The 25,985-nt window shown below is 46.7% G+C and overlaps 1 protein-coding gene across 4 annotated transcripts in view; it reads right to left on the bottom strand.

Annotated features, from left to right (window-relative positions):
• ZNF385B (zinc finger protein 385B) overlaps nt 1-25,734 on the bottom strand; it is a 368,556-nt gene extending 342,822 nt beyond the window's left edge. For 2 of the 4 annotated variants that reach the window (XM_055308553.1, XM_055308555.1), the window contains exons 1-2: nt 25,631-25,723; nt 20,410-20,485 (exon numbers count right to left, since the gene is read on the bottom strand). The gene's annotated coding sequence lies outside the window, so the exon portion shown is untranslated. Of the gene's footprint in view, nt 1-20,409; nt 20,486-25,630 lie in introns of all 4 variants that reach the window. The other 2 variants (XM_055308556.1, XM_055308554.1) reach the window with 2 other exon arrangements.
• Between the last annotated feature and the right edge of the window lie 251 nt (nt 25,735-25,985).

The following is a 25,985-nucleotide window of genomic DNA, read 5'->3' as shown; positions in this document are numbered from 1 at the left end:
GTGGGAACTGAGCCTAACGGCGTGTGGGTAAACAGGTGCACCGCAGAGCCTGTCGGGTGCTGGTGCGGGAGGGAGCTCCAAGAGCCTCAGCAAAGGTCTTGGGAACAAGGCAATTGCTGGCACACTGTCCCTTCTTTACTGTGGCCCTCAAAGCCCTGCGTGGTCTGTCCACCTCAGTTGTCCATAGCTGCCTCTCTGGCCCTTATGTGTCCCTCCTCATTCCTACTCTCCTTTTGCTATTTTTCAAAACCATCAAGCTCCTCTCACCTTGGACTTGTGCAATCCGTGTCCTCTGCTTGGGAAGTTCTGTCTCCAGATCCTTGTGCACTGACCTTCATGTCTTGTGGGTCATGGCTAGGCGTCCCAGCCTGGCCAGGGTGTCCTTCCCTGACACCTGCAGCCCTTCAGAACAGCCCTTCATTTCTACCCGCTCTCTCAGAGCATCTTGGTTAGGGCTATCCTTCATGCACTTACCCCAAGGCACAAGTCAGACATCTATTTATGCATTTATTTATCAGTTTGTTACCTGTTCTCCCCCGAGAGGGCCTTGTCTCTCTTGGCCACTGCTGTAACCCAGGGTTTTGATCAGGGCCTAATGTACTCTGCAAACACTTAGGGACTTAATGGACCGAGGTGCTAAAACACTGCGCAACCCTATGGATTAAATCCTGCACTGCTTCCCCTGTGATTTTTGCATTTAGAGCAATAAAATAAAATGCAAAACAAGAGACTTTTAGTCGATATTGTCTCTCATATTTCTTTGGGAAAACAATTTCGAGATAACCTGAATCAATGTTCCCAGGTTTTCTAATGAAATAGAAGTATATTTGCAAATAATCACAAATCGTAGCAAACTGGGCCCTCCTCCCCCTTAAGGAGAAATGAGTGAAGGGATGTAACTGCTGCTTTGTTTGCCCCCAGCGCTCCACTTAGCAGCCGGGGGAAAGTATCAAACAATGGGAGGTGGGAATCTATTCTGCTTTTCCACTTCATTAAATCATACATCATTTTTACATGTGAGCCACCAGGCCATAAATCATGTAAGACAGAATGAGAGCTAATTAAAGGGTCAGCTGATCATATAATTTTGAATTCCTAGGCACCCAAAAACTGAGATTGACAATGAGTGTGATAAAACCCAGAATCATTTGTTAACTCATAAAGCAAGAATTTTCAAGCTGCCAACTTGTGAAGTCATATTTTCATATATAAAAAATCTATATCGAATATAACTCTTATATGGTAATGAACTTTCAGTCATTTATCCCAGAGTACTTCATTAAAATATACTTAATTATTATTATTATTATTTTTTTTTGGTTAACGATTGCAAGGTCAAAAAAATACAAGTGAATTGTGTTCTCATTTCAGACTGAAGTTCACTCCTGAAATAGGAAACATTGTTAATTGGTATTTCATAGCATATTTCTTCCAAAGTGTGTTCAGGGAAAGCAGGTTAGTAGAAAGAAATTCCATTTGTCAAGGGGGAAAATGAAAATGGAGTTAGACCAAGATGGCCAAGGTCACTAAACAAGTCAGTAACTGTTCTGAGAGCAGAACCTGAAGAGACAGCTGACTCACCGTGGTTTTCCCTCCTCCAAATACACTGCTTCATCTAAAAGGTATTTTGAGGATATTCAAGTTTATGCATTTTATATTTGCATTCCTCATGATGAGGATCTTTCACATTAGAAAAAAAAACCATCTTAGACTATAATAAATATCAAGACTATTTTCTTTCTCTTAAGAATCCTTACAGTCATAAAACAGAGCTTGAGATCTAACATGTTGAGACACCTTTACTGATCAGACATAAACACTAGGCTACAGTTTCGAAAGAAAGGTACTAACTTCCTATCATTACTATAATTTAATAACCTAAAAACTAAAGTGCAATCTCAGAGTTCTTGAATTATTAGAATTTTATCAAATTTAACATTTTCGAATCACAGCTAAAGGAAATGAAAATTTTACGTGTTAAATATATCCACGGTCTATTTGGCAATTCCTTAAAAATCTAAATCTCCAATATTTTCTGTTCAAGTCCCAGGGTAGAAAAAAATGTTTCCCTCTTTGAATTCAGAGGTGAAAAAGGTGGGCATTTAGTGAGTTACCTAGATCGAGTTTCCAAAGCTGTGCCTGTTCCTAAATCCTCTTTTCAAACAACATGATACACACATCCCTCTGTAACCAAGTATAGGAAATGAAAAAAATAACAACAGAAACAAACCACAGCTCGAGGACAACATATTCAAAAGACTGCTTGGATCTTTCCTAATCTCATGGCCCACGCGTGAACTTCTGATCACAACAACACGGGCACTTCAGTAACGTACAAAACAAGAAAACTGGCACAACAAGCCTTGCTTGCACAAGATTTGTCTTTTTACCCCTCATACCAAAATCTTCACGCATATGGCATGCCACACTTCTGATCACACGGGAAGTGCCTTATTAGCCTTGGCTACATATTACCCCAGTATCACTGGGGTAAGACATAGGCTTCCATCCCCTCTACATTTCCAAAGGAAATGCTTACTGCATTGCTATTTCCAAAAGAAGATTTCCTCAGGAAAAGGAAAGCACATGCTTCTATGGGATGCAAAGCTATATATAGATATATATAAATATATATCTGGATCTGTGAGCAAAAAAATAACAAAGAATACTGGAAGCTCCATGGTGTCTCTAGTCTGTCATATTTGAGCACTATACACTCTTCCTAAGAAAAGAATCAGTAATTTGACATTTGTTTCCATGGCCAGAATCATGGAAGGGGAAATTAATTTATATAAAACTACATTTAAAATATTCTTTTGCTTAAAAGAAAAAATAATATGAATAATAGGCTGAGTTAAAGATGAGTTATCACTATAAACAAAACAGAACAAAACAAAAAAAGGTTTTTTGCTGCTCCTAGCAAAGATCCTTTCAGTTTCAATGCTATAATAATCTATCCTAATTCAAAAAACACAGGCTACTATAAACCATTTGGAGGAGGAAAACCATCTAGGATTGACATTTCTCCCAGGGTTCTTTCTGGAGAATTCTTCTCCTGAAGAAGATTAATGCCTAACTCTAGAAGAAAACTGCTTAGTTGTGGTCAACAGCCTCTTACTCATACTTGACAATTCTTTTGGGACTTATTAAAGACCAGCTGCAAAAGCTGTAGCCACTGAGCCATCCAATGAACCCTGGGTCTGTTGCTCCCATTAACTACCCAACACACCTGTCCCCATGGACCTTACCAGAGAGAACTGTGCACAGATGGGGTCTTTCCCACCACCCAAACCAACTCAGTGCTCTCTCCCATGAATTTTCATTAGTCAATGAAGTAGAAAATTTTCCAATGAATCGCAAACGAAATGGCCTTTCTTGACCAGAAATGAATACTATCCTTATCCTTTTTTAAAAAAATTTTTTTAATTTTTATTTATTTATGATAGTCAGAGAGAGGAGAGAGAGAGAGAGAGAGAGGCAGAGACACAGGCAGAGGGAGAAGCAGGCTCCATGCACTGGGAGCCCGATGTGGGATTCGATCCCGGGTCTCCAGGATCGTGCCCCAGGCCAAAGGCAGGCACCAAACCGCTGCGCCACCCAGGGATCCCCCAATACTATCCTTATCCTAAAGTGACTTTTAAATGTAATGTTCGAGTCTATGATTTTATGGTACCATTTGAAATAATAGAAAGTAAAACACAAAAATGGACATTTTGTAATTAGTGTCTCTGTGTAATTCAATTCTTTATCATTGAAATTTTTCACAAATGTTAAAAAAAATCTAAGGATTTCAGGTTGCCGTTAGGATCCCACTGGGAAAGAAATACAATATTCAAATTGGGAAAATCTGAAAAGAGTTTATTTTTAAAGGACTGTTCACAAGTATAGAGTCAGAAGCGGAGGAATCACAAGGATACACAGGAACCAGGGGTCTGAGAGAGGATGGTGTTACAACCCCCAGGGGAGAAGTCAGTTACCTACATCTGGAGAGCAGAAAAGACCATGAGGGAGGCCACGTTGAGAGAGGCAGTGACCAGCACAGGACACAGTCAACCTGTGGTAACCTTGCAGCGTAGGGTCCAGGAAATAAACACTCCGATCTCACTCTCCTCCCTCTCTCCCATCTCTGGCCAGCATTTTCCATTAATCAAACCCAACTATAAGACAGTGGACAAGGGATTCCATAGATTTGGTCCATATGGGTCAGCCTCTTAAAGCAGAGACATGAGTAGACAAGGGCTAGAGTGGATCCAGAGGGACAAATGGAAAATATCCACAGACAGAGACAGACCACACAATACTTCCTTTCCAATATTAGATTAAAACTACAGATATTTTTTCAAAACATTACAGAATCAGGGTATTCACATGGGACAGGACCAGATGCAAGGTCCCCAGCACAGCTGGCCTCGTCCCCCAGGGTCCCTAAAATAAGCACACAAGCACTAGCAGTGCAAGGCACGATCTTGCTGAGGAAGAAAGAGTTGCTCATTTCTTGCCATACCCGGTTAAATCCACATTCGGGAAAATTTTGACAAGGTCCTCCAAACATGATGCAAAGAAGTTTGGGTTGTCCACGTGCAAAATCAAATCACAGAAGTTCTTTGATTGGAGCAATGCCATGATTGCATCTTTGTTTAGAAATATTTCTTTGATGCTATTATGGCATCAAGATCAGAAGAGAACACGAATGAAAGCTAGGAGACCACTCAGAAAGCCATTACGATAATCCAAGAGAAACAAATTCAGTATTATCATTTTGTGGTTTGTACTTTTAAAAATCCTTGGTGCCTAATATTTTGTGATATAAGGAATTTGTTCCTTCGATTTTGAAGTTTCTATATCCTCTTATCGATTTCTCTTGCTTCTTGACATCCCAGGACCAATCATTCACCAACTCCTTTTGAGTTTAGCTTTTTAGCACCTCTAGGACCTACCTCTTATCTCTGCCAGTGCTCTGATAAAGACCACGTTTATCAGGTAGGCTAGCATTTCTCAAATTACCTACAAACTGTTCTTGAGGATTCCACAGAAAAGAATGTTTTCTTGTCAAATACTTTGGGGAAGATCTGAGATAAACAAAAGTAAATAGTTTGCTTGTATGACTTGTGAGTTCCTAGAGAGGGGGGCTACATTCAGCAGTTCTCTCCTTTCATAGAAAACTTAAGAACATCTCCAGGGACAGTGGTGTACCTCAGCCTATAGATGGCAAAACGCTGACATGGACAAACTAAGGTTTTTCTTGTATTTCAGTAAAAGTTCCTTCAGTGTGCTGACTTTTCTGTATTTACTGTCTTTATTTTTTTGTGTTTATTTTGTAATTTTTGTATTATTTTTTGTATTTATTCTGTATTTCTGTATTTATTGTCTCCAGGAAAAAGATTACATAGCATAGAGCAGAAGAAAGAAGGAAATGAGGGTACTCCTTTCTTGCAGTTTGAGTTTCAAACATTAGGGCAAATCGTGGGCAACAGATTTGAAAGAATATGATGAGTAAGAGCAAAGCTTCCTACTTTCAGACTAAATAAAAGGGAGAGAAAGGGAGATAGTTAAAGGGTGCTGCAGAGACTTTTGACCTAAGTGAGTATCTGGGAAGGGAGCCCAGGTCTCAGCCCACTCACCAGCCTTGCACTGAGCCCTGATGGAAGGAAAGATAATGGAAACCCCAGTAGGTTTGGTAGATCTAAGAAGCCTGAGAATCTGTACCTTCCTGGGAACATGGAGCCCCGAGAATAAATGATAAATGGCTGAAATGTACTATATTCACATCCGGATGGAAGTTTCTCAATCCCAGCAACATTAACATTTTGGTTCCAAGAAACCTTTGTTGTAGGGACTGTCCTGTGCTCTAGAGGATGTTTAACAGCATTGCTGGCCTGTATCCACAAGATGCCAGGAACATAATCTCCTTCCCCAGTTGGGGCAACTAAAATGTTTCCAGACATCCCCAAATGTCCAGGGGTGGGAGGGTGGGCGGGAATCCCAGTTAAGAACACTAGCCTAGGTAGTTAGAGTCCTAGACAGCTTCGGCAGTTTCCTCCTGGCACAGTATAGGTGGCAAAGAGCTGAACGAAACATTCTGGAGGATCTAGAGCAAACTGAATGGCTGATGTGCTAGAACCAGATGGGATAGGAAAAAAACGAATCAATGCCTATGGATGCCAGAGAAGACTAATCACTCCCAAGGACAAAATGGTACGCTCCCCATGATATCTCTGCATTGTAGCTGCACTGGTTAAGAATGAGGATACTGGAGTATAGCAGGTGTTGGGCTGCCCGTGTTCGAATCCCAGGTCTAGTCATTAAGAGCTGTTTGACTTTGGTAAATCACTCGACTTTCTGGGCCTGTTTCCTTATTTATAAGATGGAGATAGTAATAGCATGTACCCAATATAGGGTTACTAGAGTAATTAAATTATTTCGAATTCATAAAGTACCTGCTTTTTATATAACTAAGGGTTTTTTTTTAAGATTTTATTTATTTATTCATGAGAGACAGAGAGACAGAGGCAGAGACACAGGCAGAGGGATAAGCCAGCTTGCTGCAGGGAGCCCAATGCGTCATTCAATCCCGGGACCCCAGGATCATGACCTGAGCTGAAGGCAGATGCTCAACCGCTGAGCCACCCAGGCGTCCCCATAGCCAGGTTTTGAATAAGTAGTGGTTTTTACATGTAAATAAACATGGGCTTAGATCTCAGTCAGAGAAGGGGAGTACAACCCTGAATTATATAGCTAAGTTTCTACCGTCAAATCAAAGGAAGCTCACAACAGAAACTGAAATTCCTAGGAAAAGAATGAAGTTATCTTTATATTACCAATTGTGTCAAGAAACTTCTCACAATGTCGGTCTCTTTGCATCCAGTCTGACCTTCTCTGTCCCTACCCCTATCTCTATCTTCATACCACCACTGTGACCATCATTCACATCTCAAATCTGATCAGATAATGGGCATCTGATCAGTCATGGTCACACAGAGATGCCCCAACAGTTAAAGGCGATGTGGCGAAGGGCATGGCATGAAAGTTCATTGAGTTTCTGTGTAAAATTTTATTTGAAAAAGTGATCTATAAAAAAAAAAAAAGAAAGAAAGAAAGGAAAAGTGATCTATGCTCCTAAAAAGTATTTAAAAATCATTGGCCCACAGAGGTTCCACCAGATGGCAGTCAAACCCACCCATGAGCAGCCCTTGCCCATCTTTCCAGCTGTTTGTAAACAACCCCAGGGTCCAAATGAAGAAAATCACTGACAGAGAGCACATGTGCTCATTAACTTCATAGTTCTGCACGTGCTGGTTCATCTGCTCGGAATACCTTTCTCTGTCTCCTACCGATGTGATGTCAATGAAGGGATCTTTTGCTGAGAAATATGCTCAGATTTGCATTTAATAAAGAAAACTCAGGGACTGAAGGCCTCTCCTTTGGTGCTGGGGCACTGCTTTGTGTGCTGTGGGATTTTTTTGCCCAGGCTGGAGATACCTATGATAAAATACATCGCTTCCCCAAATGTATCACACCCCCGCACAACGTCCTGCCACGGCACTGGAGTGCTCCAGAGAAGCAGACTAACCTTGGATCCACTAACTTTAGGAAACCAACCTCTCCCTTTCTTTTCTATTTCCTTGCTTACCCTACCCAAAGCTCCTTGTTGCTCTTTCCTCCTAGAATAGAGTCCCTTCAAGGGGCCTCTAGAACACTAGTCTCTCATCTAATGTAGGCAACTTGCTTTCTTCCCTGCAAATCAACTCTCCCCTGAGGTCGGGCCAGGCTACCCGTTTGAAAAGGGAAAGGAAGTACACACGTAGAGTGAAACAAACTGTCTCACAGGTAATCACGATTCTACCTCTATGGGTATCTCTGTGAATCGCCACTTCTTTCTTCATGTTTTTCATGAATTAGTTTTGTGGTCAGAAGCATATACTACTTAAAAAGAAAAAAAGGTCCAATCGGGACACACATTTATGTTGGAGCACCATTATGCAAGCTACACTGCAACACAGGTACATGACAGAAAGCAGTAGCTTGGGTCTCCAGATCTTCAACACAATTGATGCCGTGATGAAAAACGCGATTTCCTCCAGAGGGTCACCATTCATTGTCTTCACTCATGCATCTGTGTTCATACCCTTTCAGTTCAATGCCACAACCCATCAGATCACCTTCTCCTCTGTCCCATTTGGCAGCCAGTCTCAGGACTGCCGCTGGTTTTCCATCTGTCAAACTCAATATATCTTCAAAAGAGAGGCAGGGCCTGGAGAGTAGACGGAGCAAAGAACAACGAAGGCAGAGACTGATTTCACCCTGGATTTGGTCTTCCTTGAGGGGAAGAGAAGTCCTAATAATATGGAAATTCCCTCACAGGAACTTGCTTCCTGGCTCAGTGAGAGTCTGGCTAGAATGGAGCTTCCAGCCTGGGAGACAACAACCCTATACAGTGAACAGCTTTTGCAGCTGGTCCTTCCCCAGCTGTGAGGATCCCTCTTGACCTGCGGCATTTTGAACTCTGTACAGTGTAGCCACGCTCACGGCAGATTGTTCCAGAGAAGACAGTGATCCAAGTTAGCCAGCCAGACAAAATGGAACATGCCTACAGAACTTCCATAAAAATGGAACCAGTTGAAATGGGCTCTTCCATTGGCTAGTTGTATGACCTACGGTAAGGCATTTAACCTCACTGACCTATTCCTCCATCTGTGGAAATAACAGTCTGTACTAGATGATGTTTAAATTTCCCTTCTAGCCTTGCATTATGGTTTTTGTGATGAAGGTGAGTTTCTCAACTTCTTAAGCATCAGTTTCATCATGTGTAAAATGGGGATGCTTAAAACACTACCGCACACAGCTTGTGGCCTCTGGTTGATATTGCTATTTTCCTGTTATTTCTATATGGAACATAATTTGAAATTAGAGAAAAGGAAGGTAGGGAGAGATGGATGGAAGGAAGTCAAGGTGAAAACATAATTGTTTGGTCAAAGGAAGGTTTTGAATAAGAAGATCCAACCACTTGGCTTATTATTAGTGCAAAGAGGTTGGGGAAGGGTAGACCAAGAATTGGTATGACTCTCCGGCATGCAAAAATGTACAGGGTGTTTAATTGGGACCTTAAAAAAAGAAGAAGAAGGTAATGCTATTTATCCCAAGCTCTATCACTCTAAGAACCTAAGTGAAAATCTAGTAACAAAGGGTATTTCAAATACAAGTAGCACTGGGTTAAGTCGTAACTCTCCAATGAATGATAAACTATTCAAGTTGGAGAACCATGTTGAAGACTTATTTTTTCCTTTGCCTTTCTTTGTGTCCTTGTCCTGCCGACATGGACTATATCCGTATACCAGGCCCATTCCTTCCTTCAGACATCAAGAGCTCACTACTCCAACACCACACAAAATTGGTTATCTCCGATGCAAATGATTTTCTCAACCCAGAAACTACTCTAACACCCTGAAAGGTGGTAATGGTTTAAGACTCAGAAGAATAACCTAGGATGTCCATTATAGGGTATTCTTCTCTGTATGGATGCTGTGCTCTGGTAGCAATTTAGGATTTACTCATATATGTAGCCTGATCCCGGTTCGATTCTTTGGGGAGTCAATGATCCGATTGGGTACGATGCAATGAATTGAATGACAGAAGGTAAGACAGGTAAGAGATGAAAACAAATAAATAAAAGGACCCGTGCTGCATAATGTGGGAGCATATGATGCCACCCTCAAGAGATGTAAAATCTCGGCAATAAATGGATGCAGGTAGTGACGGCAGTCGACCCAGGGTACTTCAGCCAGAAGAAAAAAAAATGCCATTCTGCCTATACGGGTGAAAACAAGTGCCGCCGAAATTGATGGGGACAGGGATCAAAGATAAACTCATCACACGACGGGCATGTCACACCTGCCTCTCATATAGAAGAACTGTATGGATCGCATGCATGTTTTCCACATTGTATTTGTGAGGATTTGCAGCTCTTGTTCTATTTTCTGGGCTTGTATGTGCAAAGCAACATGTGCACAATTGACCCCGTCAGATGGTCACACCAGGAAACTGGCAAGAGCTTCCCCATTCGGGGGATCCTAGGTACCTCCTAAGGAATGCGAGAATGAACTCGTCCGTGGTTCCATATTCACAACTTGATACCAGGTGCCCTAGAATTCAAAGTGTGTTTGTGGCGGTCTTGGATGCCTTAGAACAAAACCAATCACTACCGTCTGCCCCAGGCGGCTACCACGGCGCTGTCGGAAGCTGGCATGGCGTGGGGCTGGCAAGACCTTTACAAAGCCAACTGGTCCTCTTGCAAGCTGATGAAAGACAAAGGGAACCTCTCAGAGAGTCTCCCCTTGGACAATATTCTCTCCACTGACATACCTGCACCTGGAAGGGACTTTCTGTCGTCGTGGAAAGTCACCTTAGAGGGGTTAATGCCTTGTTGACTATGAAAACAGTCATTTGTGCACGGTTATGTCCCAAATTTGGTGTTATTCTGTTGCTTTTCTGTTTACATTTTAAAACTATATTCTTGTAAAATGTCTAGCATGCCTATTTTCAAAATCTGCAGCTCAGAGGATCCCGCAGCCTTAGGTTTCTAAAATCATCTCAGAAACAGAAGTACAGCTCTAATTTAAATCATCCTAATCACTCAGATGTCTAATCAGAGATGTTGCCCACATGTCCTGTTACATTTACATATTTTTAAGTGGGAATTTGCTGATACACGGTGATATCGGGAAGGAGCTTGCTGATAGGCTCCTACAGAGCCTGTGATCACGCCAGACGGCCATGCCATCGCGGCTCACCTCCTCAAAGGACCCACATCGCGGCTCCACAGAACCCCTCAAAAGGCTTGGGAAGAAAAAACTCGTCCTGCTTGATTTCACGTATAAAATCCAGGCTGCTGCTGCCCCAAGGCACGCGGGCAGGTCTGCCCCCCCGAGAGCGGCCTGTCGTGAGCCCCGAGGCCGGGCCTGGGCCGGGCCCCAAGTGCAGGCGAGGCCGCCGTGGAAGCAGAGGCCTCGCCCTTACCGGCCTCGGTCCACAGTCCACGGTCCACGCGGCGAGCTTCAAAGCGCACATGGGGATGCCGCAGGCCCGAGATGGAGCCCGGGACGCTGCACGGTTTTTCACAAACTCCCGAGGGACCCCGTGCTGCCCGCCCAGGGCCGACCCTGAGCTGGAGGGTCCGCTCTGCCGGTGCCCCCGGGCACATCGGGCGGCCTCTCGGCGCTTCGGCTCCCCTCTCTAGAAGGCCAGACAGGAGGCCGAGGCTCAGGGACGCCGGGGGGGGGGGGGGGGGTGCTGAGCGGCAGAGCAGCTGCCTTAGGCTCAGGTCATGACCCCGGGGCCTGGGATCGAGTCCCGCCTGGGTCTCCCTCGGCCTGTGTCTCTGCCTCTCTCGCTGTGCCTCTCATGAATGAATGAATGAAAGAAAGAAAGAAAGAAAGAAAGAAAGAAAGAAAGAAAGAAAGAAAGAAAGAAAAGAAGGAAGGGAAGGGAAAGAAAGGAAGGAAGGAAGGAAGGAAGGGAAGGGGGAAGGAAGAGAGACTTCACTTCGTCACTTCAGGGAGCTGAAGAGGACGGGGACGGGGACGCGACTGCAGGCCGGCCATCCTGAGGGGAGTCTGTGGCCCGGGGAGCAGTCAGGTGACTCTGGAGTCCGGGAAGGCCGCGCAGAGAACTCTCCCGAAGCCAACGGACCAGTGCCACCACCTCTGCTCCCGCCTCCCGGCCCTCTGCACGGTCCAGAGAGTTCTCCCCAAGTCCCAGGCGCCACCGAAACCGTCTCAAGACACTAGGTTACCGAACTGAATGGCAGCGCGGAGCAGAGGGTAGTTTTCTGTGCCCGCGGCATTTGTCCCGTAATTCTGGCCCCCGAAATGTGCCTACTGCTGCCTGCCCGCGGCACATGGGTGGGGGGGACACTGAGGTCCCTGCCCAGCAGCACAGCAGCTAAGGGCGGAGGCGGCGCTGGCAACACACTGGTCCCGGGTCAGCCTGCGGCCTCTGCTCGGCATTCGAGGACATTCTCCTACTAAACTGCCTTCGCCCCGGCTTCCCTGGGAGGCACCTGCCGCCACCCCTGGTTCTGTGGCAGCAGCCGGCCATGGTGCCATCGTACCCAAGGACATCGAACCAGAGGAGGAGAAGGCTCACAGGAGCGAGGACCGAGCGTGCGACACAAATGAAGCAGAAGGGCCTCGAATAAGGGACCACACTGCTTCGGCAGGCAGGCGGCTCCCCATCTGTCCCCTCGGGGAGACTCGGGGGACAAGAGCGGAGACACCTCCTGGCTTTACAGATGCTCAGGGATGCTCTTACCTAGTCTAACCCGCTTTCAACGGAATCTCCTTTGGGAGGCGCCGCACCTAACAGGCCACCCTGTACCTAGAGGGGCGCCGGGGGGGCTTGCGGGGTGCAGGGCAGCAGGCCAGCTCTAGAAAGACCCAGGGAAGTGAGGGAGCACCCCAGGAGGCCAGCCGGGGCGCAGGCTGCGAGCTGCGGGGGCTGGTCACCGGCACCAGGCACAGAAGGGCTTACGGAGCCGGTGCAGAGACGGGCTCAGGGCAGCCCCTCGTGCTCCCCGCGCTCTGCCAGCAGGCTGCACAGTCTCAGGGCCACACATTTCCTCGGGATTGAAATTTTACATCCAGGGACGCTATTTCAAATAATCTAATTTGGTGAGATGAGAAAATCATATCTCGTAAAACTATCATCCCTTTCCAGGAGGCCCTATAAGGGTTTGCAGGCTGTGGCGGTATCTAGCCACAGCACGAGCCTCCCTTCCTGGCGATACCGAGACGACAGACTTAAAGATGAAATTATTTTAATAAGCAATGTTACTACTCGGTATGTGCAGTTTGTTCTTTACAACCTGAACTTCATAAATTTTTATAAGGTGTCTATTTACTGTCAGGCTCAGGAGCTGCTGTGTCACTGCTGCTCAAAGCTTTTTCAAATAAAAGAATCTTGGCTGGATGCGATACATTATGTGGTATTAAGAGAGATGACCCCACGCCCACTCCCAGTGTCTCCTCAGTAACACTCCTGTCTTCTATGCAAATGGTAAAATAAATATATTCCCAGTCACTGTGAAGCAGGTCGCTCTTGTGGCCATCGCACATGCAAGAGCGGAATGCCTCAGCAGGAAGGCACCTTGACTACCCTCTACTAATTCTCAATGGAGGGCAAACCATGTGCAAGAGCGCAATATAATCGTGCCAAGAAAACTTCTTCGGGACTTGTGTGTGGGTGTCTTTCAGGGGTTGGAGAGAAGAGGAAAAAAAGAGACGAAGGACTATTTTCAAAGAACCATGATCATTTCCCAAGCGCTCATTATGTTTCTGGGGCAGGATTCGCACTTTGTGTATGTTATCTCACTGAGTCCTTGCAGCTCTTGAGGAATGGAATATTCTGGCCATTTTATGGGAGAGGTATCGTTGGCCTTGAGAAGTTTATAATATTCCCAAGGCCATAGAACAGGAACTTGATGATCCAGGTGGGTCAGGTCACAGGGAACAGTGTTGTACCCCAATGTCACCTCCTGGCGTTGCTTCTCCTCATAGTTCTGGATCCTTGGTTACCCAGGAGGATACTAGGCAGAGGCAAAGGACCTCAAGAAAACTTAGAAGGGAAAAGAGATTAGGAAATACAGTACTTCGGTATGAGCCCCTGTAAATTGTCTGGACAAACTCCTCATTTTATTGAGAAGAACAGAAACAATAAGGTGGTCACAGAAATAGTTCTAGGTGACAAAGCCAGCCGACAGCAGGAGCAGGATTTCTTCCTCATCCGACCAGGAATGCTGCCAAAGGCAACATAACTAGTTGGGTTGACGAAGGGGTTGCACAAGAGGTGGTTTTCCTTTTTCTAATTTGGGGGATTTTTTTCCCCACCTCATTCTCTTCACTAGCTTTCCCCTGAAATAGAATGAATGGGATAGGTAATTAGGATGTGATCAGGAATGGAAAGGCAGGGTTGGGAGGAGAAAGAATATTCTGGTAGATTTCCTTACCTTGAGGATAACAGTCATCCTAGATATTTCTTTTGGGGAAGGGGTATGATAGGAGGAGAAATCAAATATTCAGTTAACAGACATCTGCTTTCACTACTTGCCAGATAGATACTTTAGAATAGACACTAACTAGGTGAATCGGTCAAAGGGGTCTGCTCTCAAAGAGCTTGCAGTCGAGTGTGAAAAATGAATACAACCAACACAAACCTGATTGTTACAACCTAAGAGGACAGGTACCACAGAGGAAAGGGAAGATGTGATATGAAAAGATGATCAAGGAGATATTAGCGCAGGTAGGGTGAGTATGCAGGGCAGCTTTTGTGACATCATCAAAAATGCAAGAAAGCAACTGGAGGACCCTGGCTAAGAGAAGACTCGCTGGAATTTTTGCCTTTTGGCTGTTAAATGAGATGATGTTTTGGCACAGAATAGGTGCTCATTAAGTGCAATGTGCTTAAAACGGTTGGGTGGGGGGAGATGAGGTAATTATTCTTTCATCTTTTAAGGAGTCTAGGAAACACCTACCTCTTCACCTACCCTTTTTTCTTATACGCCCCCTCCCCTGCCTATGGTCACTCCTCAAACTATTTTATCAATAACGCCAAACAGGGGATAGATTACAGTGGTCAGCCTAGTTGAACCTCAATCTTGTCTATCTTGTTTCCAGTGGCCAATCCTCTCACATGTGACATACTTCCCTCTGGAACAAGCACGAAACTTCTAGGCCAGTACTGAACAGTATGAATCATTAGAAAGTTCTCTCTCATATTGAATTGAAATCTGCCTCCCTACAATCCCACCCACTGAATCTAATTGTGCCTGCTGGAACCTCAGAAAAATGAATCTACTTCTTTGTCCACATGTCATCCCTTTGAGTGTTTGTAGGCAGCTTCCATGTCAGTTCAAAGCCATCTTATCTTGCACCAGATGGTAAGGCATGTGTCTTGTCCTGCTGCTAAAGAAGGTTAAGAAATGGCAGCATGGGGGTGGGGAGACTCGTAAAAATTCTGCTTTGTGTCTTTCTTCATGCTAGGCCGCTTAGAGTGGCTTTAACCAGTGCCGAAATCATGTTCTTACTGCACTGTGCCTTATGGTCATAACAAGGCTTGGCAGAAACAAAGGCGTGGGCTACTCCAAGAGGCCTTTGGAGTAGTACAAGCTTCTCAACTAAGCACAGGTCCCAGAGACTACTGAAAACCCATCCCATGGAGGGCCTCTCCAACGAGCATCGTCGTTAACGCTATGGAATAGTTCAGAGCTGTCTTTCAAATGCTTTTCCTAACGTTAGAGAAAGAAACTTGCCATGTCGCCAGTAATTATCCCTTGAGAAGATCCATAACGTCTAGCATCGCTATCTCCTGTATGCACAACTCCCTCTCACATTTAATTTGATTGGTGGTATCGTTTTCCAGGTAGACGTCTACCTGGAAAATGGTATACGTAGATACCTAGATACCTACCTGGAAAATGATATATTTTGCCAGTCACCCAACTTCACCAACCCTGTTGGTTACCAGTGAGCCTTCCTTATTGTTGAAGGAAGAGGCTGACATCCAGGAGGACTGAGTCAGGCTAAACACAGGGTTCCACCAAAACACGAACTTGCAACGAGGAGATCTCAAACTATTGACTTTGACGCCACCTTGCCCTCAATCAATCTCCGAAGTTTTATAAAGGGTTATTTAACGAGCTAGAGCACTATTGCTCAGATTTTAAAGTAATCAACGACAAAGTTGTTCATAATATAATAATCATTTTCAATATCCCTTTCGCTCATTATTTTATATAGCAACACTAAAACATTCTCTAATTTACATTTTTAAATGGGTCTATTGGAGTACGCGCCCTGAAGACAGAACTGTTACACACACCACACACACACAGTAATTTTTCTTGCTATAATTCTTGATATTTCAAAAAAGGCAATTTCAAGAATTCAACTATTTCTAAAGATCAGGATGCCTTTCCCCCCGTGCCAGCCAAGAGTACATTATACTGCTGCTTTTTCCAAAGCACTTTAAGAGGAAGACAACAGATCTGAGAACCTGTGAAATTCTCGACAAATTTAAACCCTGCTTATGTAAGCTATACACAGGGAGGCAAGGAAGACTTCAAGGATTTAAAAAGGCTTAAAGGGGTCTCTCTGCCAGGACAGCAGCAGTTTGAATGTGTGCCATCACATCTGTACATTTGGCACAGTCATTTGGGACTCCACTCGGCAGCTGTGGAAAAGAGAAGACAGGAAGAGACCAGAGAGAAAGGAGCCTGTGTCTCCCATCATAAAACCACAAGGACAGGAGAAATGGCTGTTTGCAGGATGCAGAGAACGGAGAAGCCTGGAGATGTGGGAAGAAGAGACACTGCTGACATTCAGGAGTCATGGTGGTCCCCGTACTGGCCTTCCGGTCACTGCAGTTGGTGTGGTCACCACAAGCGCTGGGGTTGTCTGAGGCTGTGAACCACGTGGGCAAAGGCTAGCTCCGTAGAGCACTGGGTAGAGAGCTTGATCAAGGCATAATCATCATCTGGAGAGCCAAGGAAAAGCCGGGCTCTAAGACCTCACATCCCATCACATTTTTTTTTTTTTGTAGAGTTAGGTTTGGGCCCTGGAATCTGAATATCACAAGTGAGCTCACAGGGATACTGAGGCAGGTAGCCAACGGTCCACACTGCTACGAAGAACCATGCTGTACTAAAACCTGCAGCTGACGGCCACTGGGTAGTCAAGGAGAGAACACAGCCTTGTTCTCTAGCATTTGCACACGACAGGCTCCACATGGGTGATGTGGAGCAGCTTAAGCAAGGAGTGGCCTGTGGTTAACGCATCACAGAGGAACTGAGCTTGGCCCTCTTCCACTGTGCTTTCACTAAGAACCGCAGTAACTCTGATACGCATCGAGAACTAAGAATAAGCGTTAATCTAGGGAACTAGACTAAGTTTGGTCTGTCAATCTACTGGGATACTTGTAAAATTTTTTGATAAAATACTTAGATTACCAGGTCCTATCTCAAGACCTGGTGAGCAGAAAACTTCAAGGGTGAATTCCAGCGATCTGCATTCTTTGCAAGCCCTCCAGGGATTCTTTTACATGCTAAAGTCCAAGAATCACTGTACTAGAGACATTTTTAGGATCAACCTAGGACCACAAGCATGAGACACAAAGAGAAGGTTATCAAAAGAACAAAACTAAGATTTTACCATCCACATTCTGAGTCATGATGATTTTATTCCTATGGAAATGAGACTGACCATTAGGAACCATACACGTAGTAATAAGATACATACATAGACTTAAACTCTTTGTAATCCTGCATATAGTTTACCAACTATGGTTTCTTTGGTTTTTGTATTTTGTGGGTTGTTTTTTTTTTCTAATTATTTTCTTGTCTAAATTCCAACTTAGAAAATCTAGTGCAGGTGTTAAAATAAATGCCTGTGAACCCAGGAGGATTCTACAATTCAGGTGCCCGAGAAGAGACTGTCCTTGAATGAGTCCACCTTGATAACAGACCCTGGTTACAAGAGCTGGCTCCTATACCTAGATCACTCTCTGATTTGGGTCACCTCCCAACATTCCAGGTTCATACATGAGTACCAAGTTCGAGAAGCACATTCACACAGAAGCTACATCTTAAACCACTCGGTCTTTTCAAAAATCCTACACCCTGACTTATATATTTTGTTATTACAAAAATCCATCTGTGCTTCACATGGTTACAAACTGTCTAGAGTCCCTGTAGTGCTTACAATCCCACACCTCTATTCTCTCTTTCATGTCATTGCTCTCCTAAAGTAAACAAAGAAAGATAGAGGAGAAAATAATATATCTTTGAAAAATACCAAAGTGGGCAGCCTGAGTGGCTCAGCGGTTTAGCATGGCCTTCAGCCCAGGGCGTGATCCTGGAGTCCCAGGATGGAGTCCCACGTCAGGCTCCCTGCATGGAGCCTGCTTCTCCCTCTGCCTGTGTCTCTGCGCCTCTCTCTCTCTCTCTCTGTCTCTCATGCATAAATAAATAAAATCTTTAAAAAAAAAAAAAGAAAAATACCTAAGTAAGTTTCGAACTCAAGGTGTAACACTTAGAGTTGCACAAGTTCTCTTCGCAAAGAAATCAATGTATCTGTGAGGCACTTGATATTAATTATTTAACCATGTAATGTGTAACAATGGCTACCTTTATGAATACTGGACTTTGCTAAGTCCTAAGAACATTGCTAAGTATGTTATGCGTACTCGTTGTTTTGGACAATGATCCTATGAAAATTTCTCATTGCGTCATAGACTTGGGAAATTAAGGCACAGCGAGGTTGAGTAACTTGCTCAAACTCACACAGCTAATAAGTGGAAGAGCTGAAATTTGCATTCACAAAGTCTGACTCCAGAGCCTGAACTCAACCATTAGGCTCTACTTCTTTCCATCTTCGGCAGTGTAACAAATGCAGGTAATTAGATATATTTAATCGTCAGCATTTCTAGATATTGTGTAAGCCTGTGTGCAAAGACCAACTCATTAAAATAAAAATACTCATAGATATAAATTTAAAACGCCTGTATTTATACACAAGTGTGTTTTTTATACATACAAGGGCATTTTGTGCTTTGTCTTCTTACTTTCAGCATTATATTTTAGGTAAAATATAAGGTAATACCTCTCCCTTTCTAAGTCTGTGAGGTACAGTCTTCCCACCTCTAATGTATCAGCTCTAAGGACATCACAGGGTCTATACAATTTCTATGTGAAGTTTAAATTTTAGTGTTTGCATCAGCAAAACTTTTTCTATCCTTATTTGTAATGTCTAATTTCCTTAGGCTCAAATTTTAAATACTCTAGATTTCTTTGGTCTCATTTCTCTAATTTATCAATGAGGATTTTGTGCAAAGATCCCTGTCCATCCCAAAGACTGAACAGTAGTCATTTTTCTATGCTTAACTCCCACTTCACAGAAACAGCAATCCAGGAAGCCGGAGATTAATTAGAATCTGAATCCTGATTTGCAACCAGTATAAGCTGACCAAGCGTCCAGGCCTCTAGCCTCTGAAAACCTTACATAATGGACTAACCATCAGACTGACCACTTTAACCAATACACATTAAAAATCACAGCTCTCTGTAGAATCTGACACAATTTTAACACAAGTACACTAAAGCGAAGATTGAAAATAGAATCAGCTAAATGTCTCTCGCTTTCCTTAGTGGAGCTCAACAGTTCTTTTTAAAATGTCATAATATCTTGGTCTTAATTGTGTTATTTAAAAAGTACACATCACAATATGGAAAATAAACTTTAGAAAAGTTTAATCAGTTTAATTGAAAAATACTTTTTCTGATCAAAAAGTAAATAATGCAGAAATGAAACCTTTTATTCTGAGAGAGAAAGGTGAGAGGCAGTACCCTCTAGCCCTTCTTTTCCACGCGGAGGCCATCAGCGTAACACCCCCCGAGTGTTGACCAGCACGCATCTAGGCCAGGCCCACTGCAATTACTGAGCATCTTTTTACTTGTTTTCAGATGTAAACAGAAAAAAAAAAAAAAGGAGGGGATGTGGGGCTTCAGTTAACATTGGTTATATTCATTTATCCAATCTTTGCTTTGCCGCTCTGATGATAGCATTATAGCATAAGGCTCTTCTAGAATCTCAGCCAAACAGAGAAGAAAAAATTGATTAGCTTTAGCCTGCTTAGGACAGGATCTCTCTCTCTCTCTCTCTCTCTCTCTCTCTCTCTCTCTCTCTGCGCTTGTTAATTTTTAAGTCCCATTTCCCATTATAAACTCTGAAATGTAAATGCCTAGGACATTCCTATTTATTCCCAAAATAAAATGCACTCTTGGATCCATGAATTTCCACCCTGTCTATCTGTTGATGATAGAACTATCTTTATTAAAGAGCAAAGTCATTTTTCATGACGTAGGTATGAAAGCCCGGTCATCCTTTTGTATCCGTTTATATGTGTTTTAATCTATCTCCGCTATTTATGAGATCATAGAGTTGATGTGGCACCAAATGGATCAAAAGTAAAGGGGTGATTGGTTTTTATTAATATATACGCCCTCTTCTATATTTTCTCACTGACTTCGGAAAAATATGCTCATAAATTCCTTCTCTAGGCCGCATTTCTTGAAACTGAACCACAGGGGGGCGAGGAGAGCATCAGCTCCAAGGTGAAGTGACCCTTAAGTGACTCTGGATTTAAATCTTCAATGGCAAGACCATCAGGATTAGCCACACTACTGTTTCTTCAACGACCCCAACATGCACAGAATTCCACGAAGGGCTCCCGTCTCTCCTCACAAGAACCAAGTCAACCCATTGTCACAGGTGAAGACACTAAGGCCCCAAGAAGTAACCTGCGGAAGCCCCCACAGCTGGTGAGCAGCCAGGTCAGGGTGATGGGCCGAGGCTGGGTTCTTACCCTCACTCTGCGCTGCCTTCCCAGCCCAGATACCGGAGTTCTCGCCTGTGCTGCAAGTCACACTCGCCTGGGGAGACTTAAAAAAAAAAAAAAATACTGATAAATTAAATCACTCCCTTGAAATGAGCTAAACGCATCACTATTTTTTTGTAAGCTCCTGAGTTGATTTTAGTATGAATCCAGGGTTGAAAAAAAACAGATTTGCAAATGCCAAGGTATAGGGTTTTGTTTTGTTCTGTTTCTGAAGAAACATGAGTCTTTCTCCGGGTAGCGTAAGAACAAAAGTGCAAGTTGTTTATCTAGAACAGAAACATTAGATGCGGCCACAGCAGCGCCCCGACCCGGGCAGGATCCTTGGGGCCGCCCCCAGCCGCCTCCTCCTGCCCCAGGCCAGGAGCTCACGGGTGTCCCAGCGCCGGCAGCCGCACGCAGGCCGCCCAGACATCTCAGGCTCCAGTGAAGGCGGATAAGTGGAGTCGCTGCGCCCTGTCTCAGGGCTCGTTTCACAGGAAAATTTTGGAAGCAAGAGGAGAACAGTTGGGGCCGGGAGTCGGCCAAGGCCTCCGAGGAGAATTTTAAGAACCAGAGAGCGCTCGGGAAAGAGAAAGAATCATAGCAGGGAGGGGACCCACCGCCTGAACCTAAGGGGGAAACGGGAACTAATAACACGACAAAGAAATAATCAGAACTAATAACACGACAAAGAAATAACGGCCGGAGAAAAATGCAAGGGGGAGAAGCAGCCGTGGCAACGCTTTACCAGCAAAATAAGGAAAAAACTCAAGGGCATCACCGCATCTTCCATTCATTCGGGCTTGGGAAGCACGTCGAGGCCTAAAACACTTTCAGACGAGAAAGTTCTAGGGAGGCAAACACTACCTGGAGGAAACTGAAACCCAGCAGGGAGGCCGGGCTGCCACCAACCCCGGGGGCGGGAGGGACCCTCCGCTGTTTCAACGCCAGCTGGGCGCTGCCCAGACCCTCTGGCCCAGCCCCGACCTGCTCCAGCAGCACCTGCCCTCCGAGCGGGGCCTCCAGGATTCGGGGCATATTCAGACTTGAGGAGCACTGGCTCCCCCGCTCCGCGACAGCCAGACGGAGTTGGGACAGGCGGCCACTGCGGGCAGAGGTTGGGCCTGGAGAACTAGTTAGAGCTCGGGCTCCTTAAAGAACTTCTGCAGGATGTCCCCACGCGCAGGGCCTCGGGGTCTTTCAGGAGTGGCAGGCCTGAGGCTAGGCACGCGTGCGTGGGGCCCTTACGGGAGAGGCAGGAAGCACGCGGGGGGAGACAGAGGGAAGACAATGGCTGTGCTCCAGGAAGAGGCCGAGCAAAGTGTCCCAGGGTTTGCAGGAGCGGAAGCTGGGGTTCAGAGACAGGGAGCAGCTGCCCAGACTCCCCGGCAGGTGGAACTGGTTCTGGGGATGTGGGGGCTCTCTCCTAGGCAGAGGGAACAGCAGAAGCAAAGACGCAGAACCCAGAAGCCTGCTGTGGGTTGAGGGGACGCCGCCTTCGGCCCAGAGCAGGTTCCCGACTGTTTCAAGGAGACTCGGGACTCTGAGATGGTGACGCCTCCAAGGCTACTAAGGGTGGGCTGGGAGGTCAGTGGGGTTGCTGGGGCCCGTAAGATCATATTTTAACGGTGGATTCCACCACTGGAAAATAAAATGTGCAGCACAGCACTGAGCTAATACACAAGGCACTTCTAAAAGTATGGTCTACACTGTGCCTGGCACGCAGCAGGCACTCAAATATTCACAAAAGAAATGAGTGAATGAGTGAATCTAGGAGATCAAAGTAAAAAAGTGGAGCCGCTTTTGGCCTGGACTGCAAAGGGTCTGAACATGTCAGAGATGAGGTTTGTGTTGTTTGGTAGGGCACTGGCACTGAGCGGGGCTCTGCTCTAAGAAGCTTATTCTGGGGCAGCCCGGGTGGCTCAGGGTTGAGTGCCTGCCTTCAGTCCAGGGTGTGGTCCTGGAGACCCAGGATCGAGTCCCGCATCAGGCTCCCTGCATGGGGCCTGCTTCTCCCTCTGCCTGTGTGTGTGTGTGTGTGTGTGTGTGTGATGAATAAATAAATAAAATCTTTTTTTTTTTTAAAGCAGCTTATTCTACAAACCAAGCGTAAAATGGATTGGAAATGAGAGACTGGATCTGGGCAACTAGTCAGGAAGGCATCAGAGTAGTTTCTAGAAAGAGTTAAGAGTCCAAAGAAATACAACCCCCTTGGGCATAAAAAGTTGGAGGAGCAGGTATCATGAGACATCATGTGGAGATGGAGCCCATGGGATTTTCTGTGCATTGTATTTGGAGAGCAAAGATACTGGTAAGGTCCTGGGTGACCGAGAGAAATACAGAAATTGACAGAGTCACCCCTTTTCAAGTAAGAAGAAAGATGTCAATTAGAGTTCAGGCCCGCTGAAGGCACTTGAGAGGAATACAGAAGCAGCTCGCAGATGATTCAGGTCGTCAATATGAAACTTAGGAGGGAAAGTAGAGACAGGAATAGCACTTTGGGAAAATAATCCAGCACTAAGAAAAGGACATCACTGAACAAAAAGTAACATGCAAAAAGGAGATCACCTATTACAAAGCAAAAGAGGATCAAGAGAAAACTGCAGAAAACAAAAAAATGAAAAAGCAGAGGTAGGATGAAAAGACGACATCGAGACACACGGGAACAGAGACGGGACCAGGGGAGACGACAAAATAGAGATGGTGAACCGGTGGGGGAGGCGGTCACAATAAAAACGCAGGAGTAAAAAGCAGTGGGAAATTGGGACGAACGTGCTCATTGTTCTTTAGCTCCTGGAAGACATGGGATTTTATAGGGACAGCAGAAAGCCAATTTTGCTCTTTATTTCTGTGAGCGAAGATTTTCATAAATGAAGCAATTACTCCTGTGAGAAGTAAACTAATTGCTCATATTTTTTAATACACATTGTGGCTATTTAAAATCATGCAATGATATCTTCAAGCTCAGCTGGAAGAAAAAAAAAATCTAAAGTAGTGGGGAGGCAGCTGAGGGATTTAAGATTCTGATCTCTTCCAGGGTGGGAGCTCCACACAGCATTATTCTACGTAGACGTTTTACCTTTTGGAGTTGTGTTTGTTTTGCTGCATTTTTCCCCCCTCGCTGAGCCAGGTCACTAATCTGAGATAAAGGACACTGAGCACACCTGATATAACTTGATAAATCCTCATGGAATAGGTAACACTTGGTAAAGTTCTCCTCTAACTGCTGACAGGTCTCACTAATTGGCCATGTTTGGGTGACAAGTACTAATGACAGTTCCTTCTCTGGTTTGATGGCAGAAGAGACACCTCTGTTGGTGTCCTCTCTGCCTCAGTTCAAGAAGGATACATTCAGGTCACCGTTCGCTTTTTGCCCCTTGAATCCGTGTATTTGGTAAAATGCTATATAAAATGTCGATGTTCTTTTCGTTAACGTAGCTGCTGCTTCGTGGCTCAACTTCTATAAAGACATCCTTACTTACGTAATGTAAAATAATATAGTGCAAATGAAGCACACGCGGAATTATGCTGCAAAACACTTCTATCACTCGGCTGATTCCAGGGAGGGCAGTAATTTTTCCTTTGTAAGAAGGGCTCACCTTCTCAAAAGCATTTTACTACAAATGCATCCAAGAGAGGTCAAGGAGATCTACAAGAATAGCTATTTGATTTGTGGTTTTCATTCCAAGCTTCCTCAAATCACTTTTGGAAATGAGTAGCAGTGTCAATGATAAATCCACAAATACATGACTTATGGGGATACGGAATCTGAACCACGACCAACACTTTTGAGTAAAGACACATTTTTTTTTCCTCCACCTTAAAAGCCTCCTGTGACAACAGAACTTCCAAGGCAGTATTTGCATTCTAGGGGCATTTATGTATCCCAGGGAAGGGACAGCACACACTCAGGGCACAGATGGCATCAAGATAAGATGAAAGGACTAGGAAAACCAGGGAAACGGTGTCCTGAAATATTTAAGGGAGCTCTCTCAAGCCAAAACCTTTATCTAAGATGCAGCTTATTGACTTTATGAAAAGCCTTCTTTTTAGTTTGATAAATGCATTTTCTACGGCTCCGGGCATCCCGCTGAACCCGCGCGTTTGGGGCTGGAGGCTGGACCCTCCCGCCGCGGGCGCAGGCCTCCCGCTGAGCATCCTTCGCTACATCTCTACAAAGTTTGCGTTCCCCTGGGCGGATGCTCCGGGGCAGAGCAAAACCAAAGGGGGGGGGGGCGGGGGATCCGAACCACCTCTGCTGTGTGAAAATACGGGAGGGGACGTTTCGCACCCCAAGAGCCTCGGGGAGCATCCAGAGCTGTGCTCCTGTCGAGGGGGCCGAGGGCTGGGGGCAGCCCGTGTTCCCCGCGGGGCCGCAGCGCTCCCCGCCCAGGTCCGCCCCGGGAGCTGCCCGTCCCGGTCCCCGAGCCTGGGACACACCTGGGCGCCGTCCCAGCAGCTCCCCCTTCGTGCCCACCGCCCCGCACGCGCAGCGCGCAGATGCCCCCCGCGCCCCGGCCCTTCCGCGGCCCCGCGCGGCTCCCTCGGGCGCCCCAAGCCCCGCAAGTGCAAACTTCGGGGACCTTCCCTCAGCTGCGGGACTCTCGGAACCCCGAGCCTCGGCTCCCACCCTCCGCAGACACGTCCCCCCAGCGCCGCAGCTCCCCGAAAGGGCGAGAGAGACGCCCGGCGCCACACCTGCCCGGCAGGTGCCCGGGGCCCCGCGGCTGCCCTTCCGCGCCCCCCTCCGCTCGGTCCACGCGGGGCCCCCTGCGGGCCTGCGGTCGCTCCGGGAGCCCCCGCCAAGCCCCGCCGGGCGCCGGCGAGCCACGCGCCTCCACAAGTGGGACCCAGTGCAAAGTCCGGGGTGGGGTGGGGGGGCTCCCGGCCCTTCCCGGGGGCGCGGGCGGGAGGGCGGGAGGGCGCAAGGACCCCGGGGGCTCCCGCTGCACGCGGGTCCGGGGGCGGGAGGGCGCGCGGGTCCCGGGGGCGCGGGCGGGAGGGCGGGAGGGCGCACGGACCCCGGGGCCTCCGGCTGCACGCGGGTCCGGGGGCGGGAGGGCGCGCGGGTCCCGGGGGCGCGGGCGGGAGGGCGGGAGGGCGCACGGACCCCGGGGCCTCCGGCTGCACGCGGGTCCGGGGGCGGGAGGGCGCGCGGGTGCCCGGGGCGCGGGTCCGGGGGCGCGGGGCGGACGCGGGCGCGACTCACCTCTGCGCGGCGGCGGCGGCTCGGGCCGGGACGCTGGCGGCCGCGGCGCTGTCCCCGGGCCCCGCGCAGACGCTCTCCCGTGTGCGCTGCGGCCGGGGCGGCGGCGGGCGGCGGGCGGCGGGCGGCGGCTCGGCCCCGCGCGGGCCCGGAACTGTGCGCCGCCCGCGGGCGCGGGGCTGAGGCTCGGGGCGCGGCCCCCGCGCTGAGCGCCTGCGCGCCCCGCCTCGCCCAGGTGAGGGGCGTGCGCCCCCCGGCCCCGCCGCGCCCCCGCGCGCCCCGAGCTGCAGGCGGCCTCCGGGCGGGCAGCGGCGAGGCGGGCGGGCGCCCTAGGGGCGGGCGAGGCGGCGGCGCTCGG

Source organism: Nyctereutes procyonoides, unplaced genomic scaffold (assembly GCF_905146905.1).
Source record: "Nyctereutes procyonoides isolate TBG_1078 unplaced genomic scaffold, NYPRO_anot_genome, whole genome shotgun sequence".
NCBI classification, from domain to species: Eukaryota; Metazoa; Chordata; class Mammalia; order Carnivora; family Canidae; genus Nyctereutes; species Nyctereutes procyonoides.
Note: the sequence above shows the minus strand (reverse complement) of the source record. Positions and strands in the feature narration are given on the sequence as shown.